Source organism: Puma concolor, chromosome A1 (genome assembly GCF_028749965.1).
Source record: "Puma concolor isolate L17-30 chromosome A1, mPumCon1.1.hap2, whole genome shotgun sequence".
Lineage (NCBI taxonomy): Eukaryota > Metazoa > Chordata > Mammalia > Carnivora > Felidae > Puma > Puma concolor.
Window position 1 is genome coordinate 134044458 of NC_141667.1, and position 21338 is coordinate 134065795.

Consider the following 21338-nt stretch of genomic DNA (forward strand, 5'->3'; position numbering starts at 1 on the left):
CGATGCAGCAATCACCATAGTGCAAGCATTGTCCTTTCGGTTTTAGGAGGAAAGAAAACAGTATGTGAATGAATATCGCACAGCAAAACATCTAAGATAAATGCAAGCTTTAAAAGCATTTTTCTCCCAGATTGCTCTTAGATTTTTCAAAATGATTTTCCCTATTCTGAGACACTTCACACAAAATTTGGAAATGAAATTAAGTTTAACAGGTGTCCCTTACCTTAGTTCTGTCATCATGTGCATATTCTCGTATGGTGGCATCTGTTCTTTTGTCATCGAATGTTATCTTTCATTTCACAATTTAGCAAGAATTTCAGTATTTTGCAAATTTACCATCACTTACATTAAATCAGTTACTGCTCATTTCTTTTCTTACTAGTTCTGACATTTTATTGTTCTCTTTAGATGCCTCTGTGCTTTATTAAATAAACAACCAATCATACTGATCTCCATGTAGATGCTTTGACATTGTCACTAAATTCTAATCACAACATGAAATTTGATTTGGTTCATGTGCCAAATACACTGTTGGTGAATTGCTTCAATTAACCAGTATAAATGTTTCATGTGTTCAAATTCAAGTTAATTACGGTCTATTAAATAGATCCCAAAACTCTAATGTAAGCATAACTTAAAAACAACTTAAAGGGGTGCCTGGGTGGCTCAGTCAGTTGAGCATCAGACTCTTGATTTTGGGTGAGGTCATGATCCCAGGGTCATGGGATGGAGACCCGTGGGGCTTCATGCTGAGCATGGACCCTGCTTAAGATTCTCTCTCCCTTCCCTCCTTGACACAGGCACTTTGTGCATACACATACACTCTCTTGCTTTAAAAGAAGAAGAAGAAGAAGAAGAAGAAGAAGAAGAAGAAGAAGAAGAAGAAAAAGAAGAAGGAGAAGGAGAAGAAGAAGGAGAAAGACTTAATAATTAGATAGCAACATTTTCTAGGTAATGTTTTCTAGGTAAGCTTTCAATGGACTGGCTTAAATTTGTATGAGGTTCATACTGCATTCTGTGAGTCTTTGATAATGTCCTATTTTAAAAAGTATAGAGTATATCATAAGAACTCAATAGCATAATTGTTAAAGGACATGAGGAATGTCATAATAATCATCATAATTTCAGGATATCGGAAGAGTCTTGAGTGATAGCAGAATCTGGATAAGATGAGGGCAAGGTTGCTCCCTAGGAGAGGAGATATTAGGAACAAAGAAAAAGAGGATGTGGAGTCTAGCTAACAGTTAAGGAGACTCCTGGCTTGTGCAGAGATGTGGGAAAATGTAGCCAAAAAACAAGAGGAACCCATATAACTGAAAACATCAAATGACAAATTTCTTAACAGGAAAGTCCGAGTCCTGAGGTTCTGAGGATGATTACTGTCTGACCATAGGTATAGTAGTGAATTAGTGAGATACTGAAAGAGGCACATGTTTTCTTTCTAAACAGCCATTAGAGAAAATGCTGAAAAGACGTGGCATCATGATATGCTTGTAAAAACACTGCAGACAAACATCTGATGCTCTACATGACCTGAACTTTGGCTTTATTCCCTTAAGTATTTTCTTGTATGGCAATGGTATAGTATGTATCTTAGTAAGTAAATAAAGCATCATATAGTCCAGAGTGTAAGCATTTGGATTGATGTAAGTTGAAACTTTCTTCAAAAAATGTCATTTGCAACATTACTATGAATAGGAGTGATTTTTCATGCATTTGTGTACTCAACACACACACGCAAGTCTATGAAAATACACTTATGACATCTTATCTATCCTATTGTCTTAAAATACTACCCTTCTCTTCCTGACTCTATTCTTTTGATGTTTCCCCTTTACGCCCACAGGGGGAAACTGTAAATCCTTAATGAAGATATATAAGGTATAAAAGGTCATGATAAACTCTTGCCTACCTCTCCACCTTTATTTTTACTACTTAAACTTTATATATAACCATAACAAACACATTTTAACTGTGTGAACAAAGTACATTTTAACAGTTTTCATCGTACGTTTTAGTTGTATGCTCACAACTTGGTACAGTGCACATGCTGCCTTCTGTTTCCAGAAAGTCCTCTTGGTTGTTTCTTACAACCCAGCCAGTCCTGTCCTCTCTTCAAAGTAATCCTTGCCTCCCTGATCCACTTCTACACTGTACGTTTCCCGTTGTTCCACTATTAAGTCCACTCTGGTTACGGTTTTCGTGTGTCTTTGATCAGACCACGAACTACTCTGGGGGAAGGCTTTGGGCATAGTGCTCGGCATGGCAAGGCCTGGTACACAGCAGGAGCTCAGGAATGTTGCCTTTAACTCAATATATTATTCCTTTTTGAGATTAAAAGAAAGCACATCCACTCACTGTTCTCAACAGCATCTACTCCATTGACTCCACTTGTAACTCCATCTGAGGGGAAGTCACTACTTGATTTCTCCCCTCTGGCATTCCCAATGTTGCCTTCCTTGGGAGCCCAAGTTCTATCTTTAGGAAAAGCTTTCATGTGACCACATTGTTAACATTATTCTGTTTTCTTTCCTTGCCAAAGAGCTTCAGAAAGCATCGTGAAACTACGAAGGTAGAAGGAAACTTAGAAATCATCCGGCCATCGCTGGAGTTTTAAAATCAAGAAAACCAAGACTGAGAGATGTTGCACAACATGCAGAGAATCACACAGAGAGTTCATGTGAGTGTCAGGACTGGAATCTAACGCTCCCAATGTCCAACTTTGTTTTTGGTTTTAATACATCTTTCTAAATTTGCTTGCTACCTGCATTCTAGTTTCCCCCACTGAGCTCTGGAAATTGTTCTGAGGCCACCCACAATTTCCTGTCCTTTGTTCTCCTCTCTAAGGCATTTGACCCTTGACCATTTTTCTCCTCCAGGAATATTACATTGCTGTAGCTCTCTTCTCTAGCAACTGTTTCTGTTTCCTTAAACAAGTCATGGTCCTCACTCCAAGGCAGGTCTTTGGTCAGCAACTGCTATCTTCATTTATCCCTCCCAAAGGTTTTAGAACACCCTCTACAGAGACAATACCCAAATCCCCAAACCTCTTCTCAGCCCAATGCTTCCATATGAGAGCCACGCCCCTCTTTGCTCACTTCTCACTATCTCTCTTGAGATGTCTGATGGTTCTCCCAAACCAGGGCTTGTCTCTGAGTTTGTATCTCTGTTCATGACTCCAACTTTTTTCTAGTTACCGAAGCTGAAAAAATTATCGAGTCCTTTCTCTTTTCTTTTCAAACTTCTTTTAAAATAATGTATAAGAAAACAATAGAAGAAAGTAATACGCTTGTGTATCAGACATTGTATATGCTTGATTTCATCTAATCAAACAGCAAGCTTGTGACACATATGCTAGCCTCACCGGTTTTACTGAAAAAAGTGAGTTTCAAAAAGAATTATTGTGTCCCAAGGTCACAAATCAGTATGTGGTGAAGACAGGATTGAAACAAAAGACGGCCTTTGTGAGGCTATCTGAGGAAGCCTAGGCCCTGCCATATGTCTATTATTCCAAACAACTCTCATCTTTAAAACATTTTGCACTGAGGATTTGACATCAAGCACAACACCTCACAATTGGGAGACGTCCAACATTTGATATCCATAGTGAGGCCAGGCCCCGTCCCTTACAAAGCAGAAGACAGATATACTACATTAGGCTCTGAACTTTATCTTGAGCTGACTGTTTAATATGATGAGACATATAAGCTGCCGAAGGCACAGGGGCTTTCTGAGCGGGCTGAGGGTTCCACCTCCAGGCCTCCTTCAGTGCTATGTGCCCAATGACTCCCAGCACCCCCAAGGCAGATACAGGGACAATATTTCAACATGTTAAGGTTTTAGTTTTTCTTTCTTTCTTCTTTTGTTTTACAACTCTCTTTTCTATTTTTGTTCTTCAAACGTCTCCTGATTATAAAACCAGAACTTTTAAATAGCAGAACATTTAAAATATATAATTAAAAAAAGAAAATCATTGTCCCAAATCCCATCATACAGAATTACACAGGTATGTGTGTGTGTGTGTGTGTGTGTGTGTGTGTGTGCATTTCTAGTCTATTAACATACATACAGACACACAAGTATATATGTGGGCATGCACCTGTGTGTATGCATAGATGTGCCTCGACACATGCATACATGTGTTAAAGTTTTATAATCTCCTTTATTTTTCCATTTAAGAACAGCTTAATAGCTATTTTGTTTCTTAATGGCATTAAACAATCTCTATAGTCCTGGCTTTTAACTGCTGAATAACACTGTATCCTCTAAATATATCATAATTTTATTATCTATTCATTCATTTGACCCTCTATTCAAAAATTCTTATGAACATTGACTTTATTTAGCCAGAGGTCAGGGGGTAGCTGTGATCCAGGCTGGCAAGACTTGTCACCAACTTACATATACTCCAGGAAGGGATACAATTTGCTATTTACTCAACTGGGTCAAAGTAACACACACAATTGCTCTATCACTATTAATAAGATTTACATTGATAGTTTATACACTTATTTATGTCTGTGTTCTATTTCACACACACAAAAAAACAAGGTTCAAATATAGCCTGGAAGTATCCCCCCCAGATACCTAAGGGACAAAGCAGAAGCGGAAAGTGACCATCTGGAGAAGATGAATTAGTCCTCTTCAAAGGGTAGATATGAGAGATCCAGAGAGACTGAGGAGCATCTCTGAAGAGGACAGCCTCCCCAAAACCCACAAATGTGGCCCAGCAGAGACAGGAAGTCACCATGTTACGCACTTGTCAAACATAATGCTCAGCACCACTATCCCATGACACAATTACAATGCCATGACACCGTCACCATACCATGACACCATTGGTCACCCAAACATACTCCGCCTTCCCTCCTCCCTTATGGTTACTGTCCTAGAAGAGCCAGAGGAAGCTCAGTGCACTGAGCAGGAGGAATGGAAGTCCTAGGTGGGGAAATAACAAGGACTCTTGACTTCACTCCCCCTTCTTCACTGCTTGTGATTAGCTCTAAGCAAGCCACCATGTGAAGGGCATGGGGCAGGGAGATTTTAACTTTAAATCAATTTAGATGGTTTAATGCTTTGAGTGTGAATATTTTAATTACCAGACTTTTTGTGACTAAATTTACCAAGTGACTTCTCACACCCTAAGAGTGAACAACACCAGAAAGAAGACGGGGCGGGGGGAAGGGGGGAACAACAACCACCCCCCACGTTCATTATGATATCCTTAAGTCCTATTTGGTCAATGAGAAGTTAATTGTGTACAGTAGGAATTCAGGGGCCAAGTATTACAAGGGTTAGAGAGTGATGTGGAGAATGTCTTTTGGGTGAGGTGACATCTGAGCAGAGATCTAAACATGAGAGTTGGCCAGGCCAAGTTATAGGGGAAAAGATTCCAAGCAGAAGGAGAAACAAAGACCCTGAGATGGGACTGACATAGCATGTGTAAGGAAAAGCAAGGTTACTAGGGCTGGAGCAGAGAGATCCCCAGGAAAATGATGACTGGAAAGGAACCCGAGACATTCCATGGCAGTATCACTTATCTGATTCATATTCAAAAATAAACCCTGATGAAATCCTCCTGTGGTTTGTAGACTATCTATCTTTTCTGGGACACTGGTTACAGATTTTACTACGGGATGCTTCATGATGAACTCTATGCTGAGTACTTTCAACAGTCGTATTTCATCTCCGGAATAATTACACAGAAATACATTTCACTCCCACAAATGAAAGAAAAATATGCATTCTCACCCACTTTATTGAAAACCATTGCCCTCCTCTAACTTTTTCCCATAGTTTGACAGAGATAGGGATTTTAAAACAGTTTCAAAATGTTCCTTTTTTTATTTATTTCAATCCCAGTTAGTTAGCATATAGTGTAATAGTGGCATCAGGAGTAGAATTTAGTGATTCATCACTTACATATAACACCCAGTGCTCATCCCAACAAGTGCCTTTCTCAATGCTCATCACCCATTTCCTTTTTGACTCCATTACAGATAAAGAACATCATAAGTAAGATTATAAACAGAAGCTGTTCTACGTTGAAGATGTGAAAAGTAGTAAAAATAGTACCACTTTTTTTGGTATAAATGGTATAAAGAGGAAAGTGAACGCTCCATCCTAACATTTAAGTGTCCGAAATGGGTAACTTTTTGTTATTAGGATGGTTAGCTCAGTTCTCATTTTATAGTCTAATTTTTGCTTATATCAAGAAAAGCCATTAATTTGGTTTTCATATACTTTCCAATATTCATTCACTTTAATGAATTTTAAATTAATCCCTTGGGATTTCTATGGATTCTTTAAGCATGCAAAAAAGGAAGTTGAGAAACAGTGAGCAAACTCAGTTTTAAATCTACTTCTAAGCTTATGTATCAGTCCGGCCAAAAGCTGTTATGTTCTACTGTATCTTCCTGATGATTATTTAGTATTTGTTGTAAATGTACCTACTGAACACCTGTCCCATGACAGTATGCAAGGCACTGAAGATTCAAACTGAAAAGAGATTTAATCCCTGTCTTCATGGACCTCATCCATTAGGGGGAAAGACAGAAAAAATCAGGCATTCAGACAAATGTACTTAAGAAATTGAAACAGTGAAAAGTAGCATTGAAGAAACAAACACAGATCTAAGAGAAATAAAGCAGAGACTGAGTTGCTAGAGAGAGTGGCCCATTACGACCTTTCTAAGGAGCAGACATTGGAGACAAGACACAGAGGAGCCAGCTGTATGAAAAAGACTGTAAGCAAGAGAAGACTGGTGTATTTAAAGCAGGAGATGCCATCATACATGAAGACTATGACCCTGGAATACACATGAGAGGAGTCCAATAGATTGACTTGGTGTTTATAAAAGCGTATACTTTTTAACTGTTGTTTATAACAACATATGTTTGTGCTCCATGTTTATGTCACAGTAAAACATATTTTAAAAATGAAAACCAAAGGATAAATAATGTAACAGTATTACTTAGCAATAAAGAGGCAAGGAACATACTAAAAGAATGTTGAAAGAGGTTGAAATGCTCAACACTTGCTGGGGAGGCCACTGCTGTAATTAAAGCAATAAATAATGGTGGCATTAGTGAAAAGTCTATCAGTGAGGAGGGCCTAGAGATGAGCCAGGCCACCGTTAAAGAATCGACGGGGAGACTGAGGCAGCGGCAGGAGTCACAGACAAATAATGATAGCAACAAAAGCAGAACAGAGGGTTGTCAGGGCATAATTCATGGAGAGCTCTGAAGACTATGATAAGACATTTAGATTTTATTTGAAATGTAATTGGAAGCAAGTGACAGTGGATGGCATGTTTAGATAGAAATTTTTCAAGAAAGCCATTCCTGTTCTTTTTTTAGAAAACATATTATAAGAGGGCGCCTGGGTGACTCAGTTGGTTAAGCACCTGACTTTGGCTCAGGTCATGATCTTGTGGTCCGTGAGTTCGAGCCCCGTTCAAGCCTGCTTCATATCTGTGCCTCCCTCTCTCTCTCTGCCCCTCCCTTGTTCTCATTCTGTCCCTCTCTCTCTAAAATAAATAAACAAAAAGTTTAATAAAAAAAAGAAAACAAATCATAGGGTGACAAAAGAGTAGAATCAGGAAGCCCAGTTAAAGTCAGCTATCACAATTAGTAGAATCAGGAAGACCAGTTAAAATCAGCTATCACAGTTCAAGCACAAGCCTATGATGACTAGAGCAAAAAAGCAACACACGGTGGCTGAACTAAGAATGTGCAGAAAAGTAAATACATTTGAGATGAATTTTAGATACTCATACAAACCGGAGGGCAACCACTCAAATGTGTTAATGGTTTAGATGCTGGGATATGGAGGGACAATAACACAGGGAATTAAGGATGACTTCAGAGTTTCTGGCTTAAGTACTCCAGAATGGGAGATACAGGTCTGTAATTGACATGTAAATGTAAGTACTGAGGCTAAAACAGATTTTAGGAGCAGAGATTCCAAGTTTCTGATGGGATCTTATTAGATGTGATACATCTGTGACACATCCAAGTAGAGAAATCAAGTAGACAGTTGGAGTATGGAGTTTAGTGCACAGTTTTGAGCTGGAGACATATGTCTGAGAGCTATCAACATAAAGATAATCTTTCAATCCATAGGGAGGAGTGATGTTACCCCGAAAAGGAGTATAGAGAAAGGGCAAAAGAGAGCCTAAAACCAAACGCAAAGGACCCTAACACTGGGAAACAGAGAAGGAATCAGCAAAGGAGACTGAAGAGGAAGGGCCAGTGAGCTTAGAAGAAAAGTAGAAGCTTGTCGATTTTTTGAAATAAGAATTAACCCTTTCTAGAAGTGGCTTCAAAAGAAAAAAGCCTGGGTGGCTCAGTGGGTTAAGCGTCCAACACAGTTGGTGAGTGACAGCTGACAGCTCAGAGCCTGGAGCTTGCTTCAGTTTCTGTGTCTCCTTCTCCCCATTCAGCTACCCCACTCATGCTCTGTCTCTCTCTCTCCCCAAAATAAATAAACATTAAAAAAAAGAAAAAAGACAGGAATAAGCTCTCGTTCAGTTCATTCCAAAGAAACTACTGCCCTAACCCACACTGCTCAGGTTGAAAATGTAGGAGTTCTACGCAAGATGGTCAAACACATGTGCTCATGTTTCTTTTAAATTCAACAGCAAAAACCAAGTGGAAAAACACTCCCCTGCCTACATCAGTCAGGGTTCCCCCAAAGCCTAACAACATGACTTTTGTTTTGTAGCAAATAAGAGAATTTTACATGTTTCATTTTGTTGAGTCATGAGGAGAATTTGAGTTTGTTAACTAACTCTGCTTGCCCTACGGAGGTTTTTTGAAGTTGGCTTCCAGCTTGCGGCTCACCCTAGCACTTAAGGAGCTGGCGCGTATAGTCAGTGGTACACCTGGTTATTAAAGGGTTAGTCACTTGGTGATTGTGCAGACCCACTCACCATGGTGATGAGCCCTCACTTATCTCATGCGATTCCAGCCCAGTTATGCGCTTCAAGCGCGACCGAATGAGACCACTGAGGAAGCTGCACAGCTGTGATGTGGGGAAGCACTCATCGCTGCCAGGTCTTACTGGTGACCTCACAATTAACGGAGAGGTTGCCAACCTCCTACATACCCCCAGGGAGTGGATGCAAATTCAGTTTACCATGGAAACAAGATGAGTGGAGCAAACTACTCAAGGGCCCTCGCACTGGTACTCACAGACATGGAAAATGTGCTGCAACTTCTCTTCCGGATTCAACTAAAGGTCAAATAAATAAAATAATGAATGTATTTGACGTTTACTGAGTGCATACGATGCATCAGCTAATGTGCCAGATGAAGGAAATACAGCAGCGTACTGAACGTTTTCAAACAGACAGTCTTAAGTATCTTTGATAAGACACACAGTCTCCAAATTACAACGGTTCGATTTAGGATTATACAGCTTGACGATGGTGCAGAAGTAAGGAGCGTTCAGTAGAAACCATACCCCACGTTCTGAATTTGGATCTTTTCCTGGGCTGGCGACATGCATATGACGCTCTCCAGTGAGGCCAGACAGCACGAGGAGCCACAGGGGCCCGTCAGCCATGCCATCCCGAGGGTAAACAACCAACGTGCCTACAACCATTCTGCACCCATTCTGTGCCCATTCTGTGCAACAACCATTCTGTTTTTCACTTTTAGTACACTATTTAATAAATCACATGAGAGAATCAACATAATATTACAAAATCCACTTTGTATTAGATTTTTTTATTTTTATTTTATTTTATTATGTATGTATGTATGTATGTATGTATGTATGTATGTATTTTCCCAAGTGGAGGTGTTCTGAACATATTTAAGGTAGACTAGCCTAAATGATGATGTTTGGGAGGTTAAGTGTACTAAATGCATTTTTGACTCATGACGTTTTCAATTTATGAAGGGTTTATCAGGACGCAACCCCATCACACATCAAGTTGTCCTTCTGATTTTAAGTCATCCTTCTCATTTGCATGCACATCAGCAAAGTGTGTTATTATTTTTCCATTTAGGATCCACAGGAAAATCAAATATTCTCTCCCACTCCCATTTTGAATGGCATGAAGTAATATTTAAGAAATTATATTGGTGTTTTACCCTCTCACAGGGAAAAATAAATCTTGTACCAAAAATGTTCTTCTTTACATGGCCTGTTTCTTACCCTCAAGATGCCTGAATGCCAATCTGGGACTCAGCAATGCTAAAAGAAAACATTTGAGTGTCTTTCCTCCCCACCTTTCCCTACCCACTCTTTAGTCCTATCAGTGAGAACACAGGCTCAAAAAGCTACTGTAATTATCAGGCTGACTTAAGAGAGGTTACTTTCAGAGGTCATACATCTATAGAGCTGAAAAGGTATGGTATGAAACAGGAAATCCAATGCACTCTGCATATACCAAGCCATATCAGGAAGATTATGTCCATGCATCACGTCTTAAAAAAGACATTTATAAACAAGAGCATATCCAAACCAGAAATCAGAGGTCATTTTGTTCCAAATTCCACCCACAGAAGAAATCATCCATCAACACCTTTGATAAATATTTAATATTCTGCTTATGCACTTCAGTCACTAACAGAGCAGTCACTGCTCTGAAGCAATCCAGGCCTCCAATGGACAGGAGTAAGTCTCAGAAATATTTTCATAAAAGGTTCAGAAATCATGAGTCCTGATTCTACACCTTAAGCATCTATCCCCTTTCAAATATATGACAAATATGCTCATGGCCTCTCTCTATGTGTCCAATTACCATAACCATCTGTGATATGAAATCTGTCTTGATCTTCTCATTTTACTTGGAGGCTCTCTAGTTTACAAATGTCACTCTTATGTTTGATTTTCTATGACTTTTAAGTACGGAACTGAATGTTCAATAAAAAATGTCTAGCATATAGGATGAGTTGAAATAACAGACTATAAGAAAAGTAACACATTAAGAACCTGCTACAGACTGGTTTAGGAAAACAAGAGGGGAGGTGTTTTTTATTTATTATTAATCATTCTTTACTATGAAATACCTCAAACTTTCAGAAATATATAGGATAATAGAGTGCCCAGGAATCCATTCCCAGTATTTAACAAATGTTAACACGTATGTACTACAGATAATTTTTTTAATATAACAATTTATTTTTTTAATGTTTATTTTTGAGACAGAGAGAGAAAGAGAGAGAGAATGAGTCAGGGAGGGGCAGAGAGAGGGAGACCCAGAACCCGAAGCAGGCTCCAGGCTCTGAGCTGTCAGCACAGAGCCGACGTGGGGCTCAAACCCACAAACCACAAGATCATAACCTGAGCTGAAGTCGGATGCTTAACCAACTGAGCCATCCAGGCTCCCCAAAATATAACAATTTCTTGATTCAGTTGAAATGCACCTACACACCTTCCCAAAACCAAATCCCTTCTCTTATTGCTAAGAGATAACTACTACACTGAAGATGTGTGTATCTTTTGCATTCCTGTTTTATTTTTTTAATGTTTATTTTTTTGAGAGAGGGAGAGAGTGAGTGGGGGGAAGGACAGAGAAGGGAGACACAGAATCTGAAGTAGGCTCCAGGCTGTGAGCTATCAGCACAGAGCCCTACACGGGGCTCAAACCTATGAATCACGACATCATGACTTGAGCCAAAGTTGGACCCTTAACCGAATGAGCCACCCAGGCAACCCTGCATTCACATTTTAAATTTTCACTACCTATATATGGTCTTTACAAGTACCACAATTAGCAAGCTTGGACCTCTTTAAAAGGTTCACTCTGGTGGCTATACTGAGGATAGACTACAGATGGAGAAAGGCGACATGACATGATGAGAGGTTATTGGCAGCTCAAGTAGAAGGAAGAGCTTACAATGTTTGAATGTGCACTCTGAAAGAAAGAAAGGAATTCAGGACCACAATCTGATTTTTGGCCTTTGCCAAATGACCATCAATAGGATGAAAAATAATGTGAGGAGGGGCACCTGGGTGGCTCAGTCAGATAAGCGTCCGACTTGGGCTCAGGTCATAATCTTGCAGTTTGTGGGTTCTAGACCAGCATCGCGCTCTGTGCTGACAGCTCAGAGCCCGGAGCCTGCTTTGCATTCTGTCTCCACCTCTCTCTGCCCCTTCCCTGCTCACACTCTGTCTCTCTCTTAAAAAATAAATAAAACACTAAAAAAAGATTTAAAAGAATAACGTGAGAAGAGGAGAGTTTGGTGTTGGAGTGGAAGAGATGATCACTTCAGTTTGAAGATGTTAAGTTTGATATTATCTACTAGACCTCATGTTGAAATATCAAGTACATAGCTGGACTTGGAGCTCAACAGAGAGGTCTAAATTAGAATTACCTATTTTGGAATCACTGGCATATAGTTGGCATTTAAGCTATGAGACTGGGTAAGATCCCGGATTAAGTGCACACAGACCAGAAAAGAAGACTCATGACTGAACACTAGGTCATATCTGTTAGGAAGATGCAGAGAAGAATGATGATCAATGAAGCGATCCAAGAAGGAACAGTCAGGGAGGTATAGGGTCCTGGATGGCAAGTGATAAAAGCATGTATTGAGAGGGAGAGACAGCATGAGTGGCTATTTCCAATGCTGCTGAGGGCAAAGTAAGATAATGTTAATAAGCAAGTACTTAAAGATTCTTAGCACTTGCAAATTGTGAAGTAAAATTACTGAATAGGCTGAGGCAAAGACAGAAAGACAATGTTTCCTAGAAATCTCTTTCTTGTTTGATATTAGTATTCTTTTTATTTTTTATTTTTTAAATGTTTATTTATTTTTGACAGAGAGAGAGGGAGAGAACAAGCAGAAGAGGGGCAGAGAGAGAGGATGACAGAGAATCTGAAGCAGGCTCCAGGCTCTGAGCTGTCAGCACAGAGCCCGAGCAGGGCTCAAACTCACCAACAGCGAGATCATGACCTGAGATGAAGTCAGACGCTCAATCAACTGAGCCACCCAGGCGCTCCTTGTTTTATATTAGTACTCTTAAGATACCTTCATTTAAATAGTTAGAAATCTACCTAAATATCCACATCTGAAATGATTAATGAATGAGTTACTTTTAAAAATTACTGCACAATATCTCATTTAAAAGAAAACAAATGCTATCCAAAACTCTGAAAAGAAAACTTTAAAATGCAAAACATTTTGGATTGAGAAAACATTTGGAATAAATATGACTGCATCAAAATGATTCTGTAAATGACAATCATAAAGACCCTAACATCTAAATGAGTAAATGGTATATATATTTTACACTGAAGACAAACAAAAAGAGAAACAGGTATGGAACCATGGTTAGTAATTTTCAAAATTCCAACGAACAGGCATGAGTGCACTGTTACATGACAGTCAAATGTAAAACTAGAGCATATCAAGGGCTGAGAGGTTACTGGAATAACAAGTACTCTGAAACAGAGCTGATGGTAGATTAGTTGCTATGAACACTTGGGAGAGCAATTTTGCACTATCTCTCAAATGAAAATGTGCATACTCAGTGTCTTGGGAGTTTCACCAAAAAGAAATACCTGCACATGTGCAGAAGGGAGAGGTCAAGTTCAAGACTGGCAGTGGAAATTCCTTCTCATCGGGCTCCGTGCTGACAGCGTGGAGTTTGGAGCCTGCTTTAGATTCTCCCTCTCCTTCTGTTTCTCCCCCACTCATGCTCTGTTTGCCTCTCTCTCAAAAGTAAATAAACATGAAAAATTTTTTAAATTTTTTAAGAAAAGTGGGGGCACCTGGGTGGCTCAGTCGGTTAAGCATCCGACTTCGGCTCAGGTCATGATCTTGTGACTTGTGGGTTCAAGCCCCGTGTCAGGCTCTGTGCTGACAGCTCAGAGCCTGGAGCCTATTTTGGATTGTGAGTCTCCCTCTCTCTCTGTTCCTCCCCTATTCATGCTGTCTCTCTCTCTCTCAAAAATAAATAAACATTAAAGAAAATTTTTAATGTTTTAAAAAAATTGCTTCTCATAATTAGACAACAACGTGCATGACCTCCATGTGAGTCAATCTAAAAGAATAAGATGGTTATAAAATACATGTTTTTAAAAGACAATCATAGCGGTTCAATGTTGACTCTGAATTCTCTCAGTAACCTGGGGTGAAATGACACATCAGAATGCACGGATTTACTGGAAGGGTTATGGATTTTCTTATCTCATTACCTACCGAGACCTCAATTCCAGGTGGCCAGTACTTATTTTATCTTTCACAAACCAGAAATAAATTATTCTAAATAATTATTTTTATTTGGTAGATTCAATAGAGGAATTTGAGCACTTTCATTCAGCATACAAATTTGAGCACACACATTCAATTGTGTGCCTTTCACTCAATATTACGAATTTATTCTTACCTTGTAAAGTACTTAGTACAGTCCCTAACAGGCTAGCCATGCACATTCTCTTTTGATTTCTGCTTCTTACATATTCTTCTGAAATTTTTGAAGGCCATATAGGAAATTGAAGGTTACCGGAAAACAAGCAAATCAACCCATCATCTCCGCAGGTGTGTACATTATAGTTACTTTGATCACTTGGCCATGAGAAGTCACTATGTCATTTATTTGTACTTGAATGGGAAAGTGTCAGAGCCCTTTTGGAAATCAGATCCTAGAGGCCACTTTAACACTAAAAATTTGAAAGGAATTTGGGGGGAAGAATGTTAGTGAGAAACTTCATTTAACTGCTCAATCAACCAACAGACATTTCCTGGAATGCAAGGGGTAGGTGTATACGTTTTCTTTCAGATCTGTTTAAACAAATTGATAACAAATAGCACATGGGTATACTACTTCTTATGTTAACCTAACTTAATATTCCTCCTTTATTTAATTAATTAAAAAATATCTAATAGGTAGCATTTTAAAAAGTCTAGATGACTGTTTAATGCATTGACCAAAATATTTTCCATTCCTCATTTCCATCTCACTTAATAAACACATTTAAAGCCCTTACAGTGAGGCATTCAAGTAACTTACTGAATCTTAAAAAGTGAAGATACAGGGCGCCTGGGTAGCTCAGTCGATTACGCGCCCAACTTTGGCTCAGATTCTCATGTAATCTCATGGTTCGTGAGTTTGAGCCCCACATCGGGCTCACTGCTGTCAGCACAGAGCCCACTTTGGATCCTCTGTATCCCTCTCTCTGCTCTCTGCCCCTCCCCTACTTGCACTCTCCCTCTGTCTCAAAAATAAACATTAAAAAAAAAAGGTGAAGATACAGAGGCACTGAGTGGTTATGTAAGGTCACACAGTAGGATTGTAATAGGGGAGTTTGGATTCAAACACCGCAGCCTGCCTCCTGAGTCCTTAATGTAAAGGAGCCAAGGAGCTCCATAAGCTAGTGTGTTTGCTCTTGCATTCCATTGCAATTAGTAATGACTTAGGTTTTTTTTTCCCCTGCAAATTAAGTATTAGGCTTTCAAAACAATTACTGTTTTAGCTGCACGTGAAATGAACTTTTCCTAAATGGAGATTTTTGGTGTTTGGGATATTTTTTAAGTTGTAGCATATGAAATTGCTTTTCATTGTACATCAAACATTCATGTATTGACAATTTTATATAATTCAACCTATCTAGAACAAACCTTAATCGTAAAGGAAAAAGCAGAAGATGTGGACTGAAAGGCCAAACTCCGTATCTGCTCCATCAGATGGAACCTGTGTCAGCTTAAGCAAGTAATATAACTTCACTGGTTCTTATTTTTCACATTGTTAGAGAAAAAGTACTGAGATCTGTTGATCATGGCTCCTAAGAAATTAACAATTTAACCTGTAAAAAATTCTCACCAACTGCAATGTTCAAAACAAACACTATGAACTATTCTAAATAATAGTACCAGAGTCCCCCATCACAGAAGGTGGACGCTTCCAAGGCATCTGCATAACTCAAAATATGCTTCCTAGAAGATATGAAAACAGTCTCAGGGAATTATAACTGAACTGTTCATCCACCCAGAGCACTATGAGCCAACGGTCCTGAAAAAAATCTCATAAAAGATAAAATGGAAGCTTTGAGATCACTGAATTAAAAAAAAAAAAAAAAAAAAGTAAAGCTTAAGTGCCTTGCAGTTCTGTTTGAAAACTGAAGCTGCCATACGCCAGTAGGTTTGGAAATGGGCTTCTTCACAGTGACTTCATTGAGCGTCCCACCACATGCTACTGAGATAAGATCACCTTGGTTACCAACAGGACCTTATAGACTAACACCTTTCCAATCAGAGAGAGATGAACCCAAGGAACAGTACAGAAAAGAGAATTCAAGATGCAGTTTCCTCTCCCTTCTGCCACACCACCTTTTCTTTTTCTTCTGGTAATAAGTTTTCAGATGAGAAGACCCACCAATTGCTCTAATTAAGCGTATAAATTGCACTTGACTTTTCATAATAGGCACTCAATACATGCTAGCCCTTAATTGATAATGACATCAGAATTATTATCTACCGATTTGGGTAGTAAACCAAAACTATGAAATGAAGCTAAACAGTCTCAATTGTAACATTAAGAGCCTGATCTTCACGGACTACTAAGGACTACTACGGAGGCTTTGTAACATTTTTTAATGTATTCTATACTCTGGATTAACTTCCTTCAACACCACTCATTGATTTAAAGAACACTCATGCCAAACTTGGTTCACTTTTCAGCCTTAGTTGCTGGGCTGATGTCTGGCAGATAAAAATGGGTGTGAGTGTCTGTATAAAGCTTAGCCAGGACAAAGGCAACATTAAGAGTGAAATTGAAGCAACTCTCTTCTATCTTACAAATAACCATTTCCTGTCCATTAAATGAAAGGATATACATGAAAGCACTTCACCCAACTATAAATCTCTATAGAAAGTGAACTATTCCTGTGCTCTACCTTACAGAGTCTCAAGTACTTTATCTCTAGATAATTACGATTTTCAATTCAACATAAAAGCCTGGTATATTTCCTTTGCTAGGCCTGTTAAAAGGATCTCTAACAGAAAGTAAATAAAACCAGAGGCCTGAAAATCACACCACCCACACAATACAGAGTTACAACATTGCCTCATGCTTTCTTTTGGTCTTGCAATTTATCTGTGACTTATTATTTATTCAACTTATCCAACATGTAGACTTCAAATCCATATATGGGTATGAATCCCTTCAGGTTTGATTCAACAACTACCCAAAGAATACATATGAATTACAGTTTTAACTCAGTATATGTCAGAGTAAATTGCTTTAAAGAGCTAAAGACACATGGTTTAATGAACTACACTCTTAATTAGTAAGAATGCAGACCACCCTTGCAGACAAACTGAGATTAATTATTTCAAACTGAGTAAGTTCATCTAGAAAACGTCTGGAATTCAGTACAAGTACCAAGAGAAAGAATAAACGTATTTATTATTCCACATACATAAGAAGAAAAATGCAAAACTTTAAAATTCAGTTATATTAGTTAATATATATGCTAATTGTATGATATATGTTTATATATCATTATATATATATACACACACAAACACACACACACACACACACATATATATATATTATGATCCCTGAATAGAAATCTGTCCACTTACAACTGGATCAAGACACTATGCAAGATGGTGAGCTGGATCTGTCCTATGTTATTATAAACTGTATATATATGTACATATATATATATATATATATATATACACACACACACAGTTACTATAAGACAGACTTTTAGTAAATTTAAAAGCAGACCTCAAAGGCCATAAAATAGAAATACTTAATACTTACCTACTACAGAGTGAGTTTTTAAGCAATTTTATTTATAGAGCTTTAAAATGGTGAGACTAACTTTATTGTTGAAATACACTTTTATTTATATAATAAATAACATCATACGTTGAAAAAGTACCATCTAGCTTTGTAAGTCCTGACTCAAATTTTTCTCTGCAGGTTGGCAGGGCCCAACTATACCTCTGAAAAAAGCAAACGATCAAGCAGAGGTTGTATAGATATCTAAGAAAGAAGTTGTAGTTGCCTCAACTTTATTCTGATCAGTAATGACTATATGGGAAAGACTATCGCATTCAAGTTGCATGTGTAGTAAGCTAAATAATATTTGGACCCGACAGGGGTGAGCAAGACAATGCTAGGGGCAAAGGAGAAAAGAACTGATATCTTCTTCTCCCTCCTTGCTTCCTTTCCTCCCTCCTCCCTCCCTCCTTCCCTTTCTCTCTCTCTCTCTCTCTCTCTGTCTCTCTCTCTCTCTCTCACACACACTCATTTATTGTAAATTGGCATTACATTTTGTGACCCTTCTAGACTCACTTTTTAGTTTGAGTAGGTATTGCACAGCTTCGTAGGATTTTCCATGTATGGATCACATTGTCTACAAATAATGACAATTCTACCTTTTCCTGTTCTATCCACATGTCTTTAATTTTTTAGTTTATTTACTTTTGCTTATAGTACTGGTTAAGATCTCCAGTGCAATCTTTTTTTTTTTTTTCAACGTTTTTTATTTATTTTTGGGACAGAGAGAGACAGAGCATGAACGGGGGAGGGGCAGAGAGAGAGGGAGACACAGAATCGGAAACAGGCTCCAGGCTCCGAGCCATCAGCCCAGAGCCAGACGCGGGGCTCGAACTCACGGACCTCGAGATCTTGACCTGGCTGAAGTCGGACGCTTAACCGACTGCGCCACCCAGGCGCCCCGATCTCCAGTGCAATCTTAAAAAGAAGCGGTCAAAATGGGCATTCCTGTGTTATTGCTGATAATATATGGTCTTCTATGTTTAAAAATAATGTCAACCATGGGTTTTGTTTTTTTGGGGTTTTTTTGTAGATGTGCATTAAGTACTTTTGGTAGGTACAATTTAGTCTTAGCTTGCTGAGCACTTTTACCATAAATTAATGTTGAATTTTGCGAAATTATTTTTCTGCATTTACTGGCATTATTGTATAGTTTTTCTCTCTCATTTGTTTCATACAGTGAATGACACTGATAGATATTTTTAAGGTTAAGCTATCCTTGCATTCTTGGGATAAACTCTTTCTGGTCATGACGTATTATCCTTTCATATATTGCTGGCTTTGATCTGTTCATATTTGGTAAGAATTTTACTGTCTATGTTTCTGTTGGATTCCACAGGTTTTTTTCTTTACATTATCTTTATCTGTTTTTGATATCAGATAATGCTGGCCCCATAAAAGTATCAGTAAGCGCTGTGTCCCTTCAAATTACTTGAAATAATCTGTAGTATTTCATCTTTAGATGGTTGATGACATTAACTAATGAAGGCCTTTGGACCTGGAATTTTCTTTGTGGGAAAAATTTTAACTACAAGTTCAATTAAACTATATTTAGGGCCTCACAGAGGTTCTTCACTGTTTTGTTTTTTAATTTTTTTAGTATTTATTTTTTTTGAGAGAGAGAGAGACAGAGACAGAGCGTGAGTGGTGGAGGGGACAGAGAAAGAGGGAGACACAGAATCTGAAGCAGGCTCCAGGCTCTAAGCTGTCAGCCCAGAGCCCAACATGGGGCTTGAACTCATGAACTGACAGACCATGACCTGAGCTAAAGTTGGACACTCAACTGACTGAGCCACCCAGGCACCCTGGTTCTGCATTGTTTTTTAAGTCAGTTTGTTAATACATATCTTCCAAAGATTTGCCCCTTTCATGTAATGTTGTAAACTTTATTGACATGAAGTGGTTTATAATATTTCCTTATTATAATTATAATTTTAATTCCAAAGAAACTTTTGTGAGTCTCCCTTTTATTCCTAATATTGATAATTTGCATTTTCTTTTACTTTGATCGATAGCAATTTTATCGTTCTTTCCAGAAATTTTTTCTCCACTTTTTCTGCTTTATTTAACTTCAATGATTTCTGTTCTTAAATATATTATTTCCTTTCTTCTATGCATTTTGGGTTTAATTTGCTCTTCTTTTCCTATCTTATTTCCTGACATGAGTATTTAATGATAGAACTTTTCCCATAAGTACTACCTAGCTGTATCCCAAATATTTTGATATGGTATTCTCATTTTCATTCATTTCAAAATATTTTTTAAGTTCCCTTGGGAGTTTTTCTTTGATCTATGCATTATTTGGTAATGTACTGTCTTACTTACAATTTTACACTAATTTTGAGGTATTATTTTGTATCTGATTTCCATTAATTCCACTGCTGCCAGAGAACACATCAATTAAGTTTTCAGTTATTTGAAATTTGCTGAGAAGACTTTAACAGCCTCACTTGTGATCTAGCTTGATTACTGTTCTATGTGTATTAAATATAAAATTTTCGCAAGTGCCAGTTAAAAAAAGTGGGTTGTGGCATTTCTTAGTTTTCCCATTTTTAAAAACAAATTTTTCTATTTGTTCTACCAATTACCAAAATGTGAGTAAATATTAGAAGAAAAAATTAGAGTCTGACAATACCAGGAGTTTGTTGCTATGGATGTGGGAAAATACACAGCTGGCAAGAGGAAGAAGTATTATAATCACCATGAAGAACAATGTGATAATATATAATAAACATGAGGATGTGTATCTTCTAAGCCAACATATTACTGATAGGTACACACTCAAGAGAAATTCTCACACATTTGCACACCAAACTCACGAAAAGATGATCATTATTATAGTGCTTATAACTCCAAAATATAAAAACAAAAGGGGAGGGGGAAGCGAATGAATATTTATCAATTGGAGAATGGATAAACTATACTGCATACAGACAAACATTACAGTTTAAAGGGTGGACAAGACGTGCTCGCTTCAGCAGCATACACACTAAAATTGGATCAACACAGAGAAGACTGGCACAAGGCTAACACGCAAACTCATGAAGCATTCCAGATTTTTAAAAAATTAAATTAAAAAACTCAAAAATACGATATAAATACGTGTTTTTACGTATTACTACGTATATTAAACACGTATAAGTACGATTATAAAAACCTAAGTTCTAGAAAGATGTGTGCAGTATCATTCCATTTTTTGCAAATTTTTATAATAGAAAACAATGCTATTATACATTTTTACGGATGCATACCTACTTAATACAATTATTAAAGTATGGATGGAAAATACGTATACAAATTTGAAAACAGTGGTTACATCTGAGGACCTCGAAAAGAAAATGGTTGTGGAAGAGTACCATGAGGGGTTCAATACTACGTGAAAAATGTCCAAAGTCTTAGGCAACAATGGCAAAATTTTAACATTCATGAAACCTGGGTATTAGCTGTATTTAATCTCTGCGCTTTTCTGTTCCCTTGAATAGTTGTGTAATTGGAGACTTAGGTGTAGCTTTTAATGACAAAAAGATTAATGGGCAATGATTATGTGCATGTAAACCACATAAGGTAAGTTAGGGGAAAAACAT

At 38.0% G+C, this 21338-nt stretch overlaps 1 protein-coding gene and 1 pseudogene across 2 annotated transcripts in view; one reads left to right on the top strand and one right to left on the bottom strand.

Moving 5' to 3' along the window:
* ADAMTS19 (ADAM metallopeptidase with thrombospondin type 1 motif 19) overlaps positions 1-21338 on the bottom strand; it is a 247466-nt gene that overhangs the window by 203587 nt on the left and 22541 nt on the right. The window lies entirely within an intron of this gene.
* On the top strand, positions 20720-20815 carry LOC112861844 (U6 spliceosomal RNA; annotated as a pseudogene).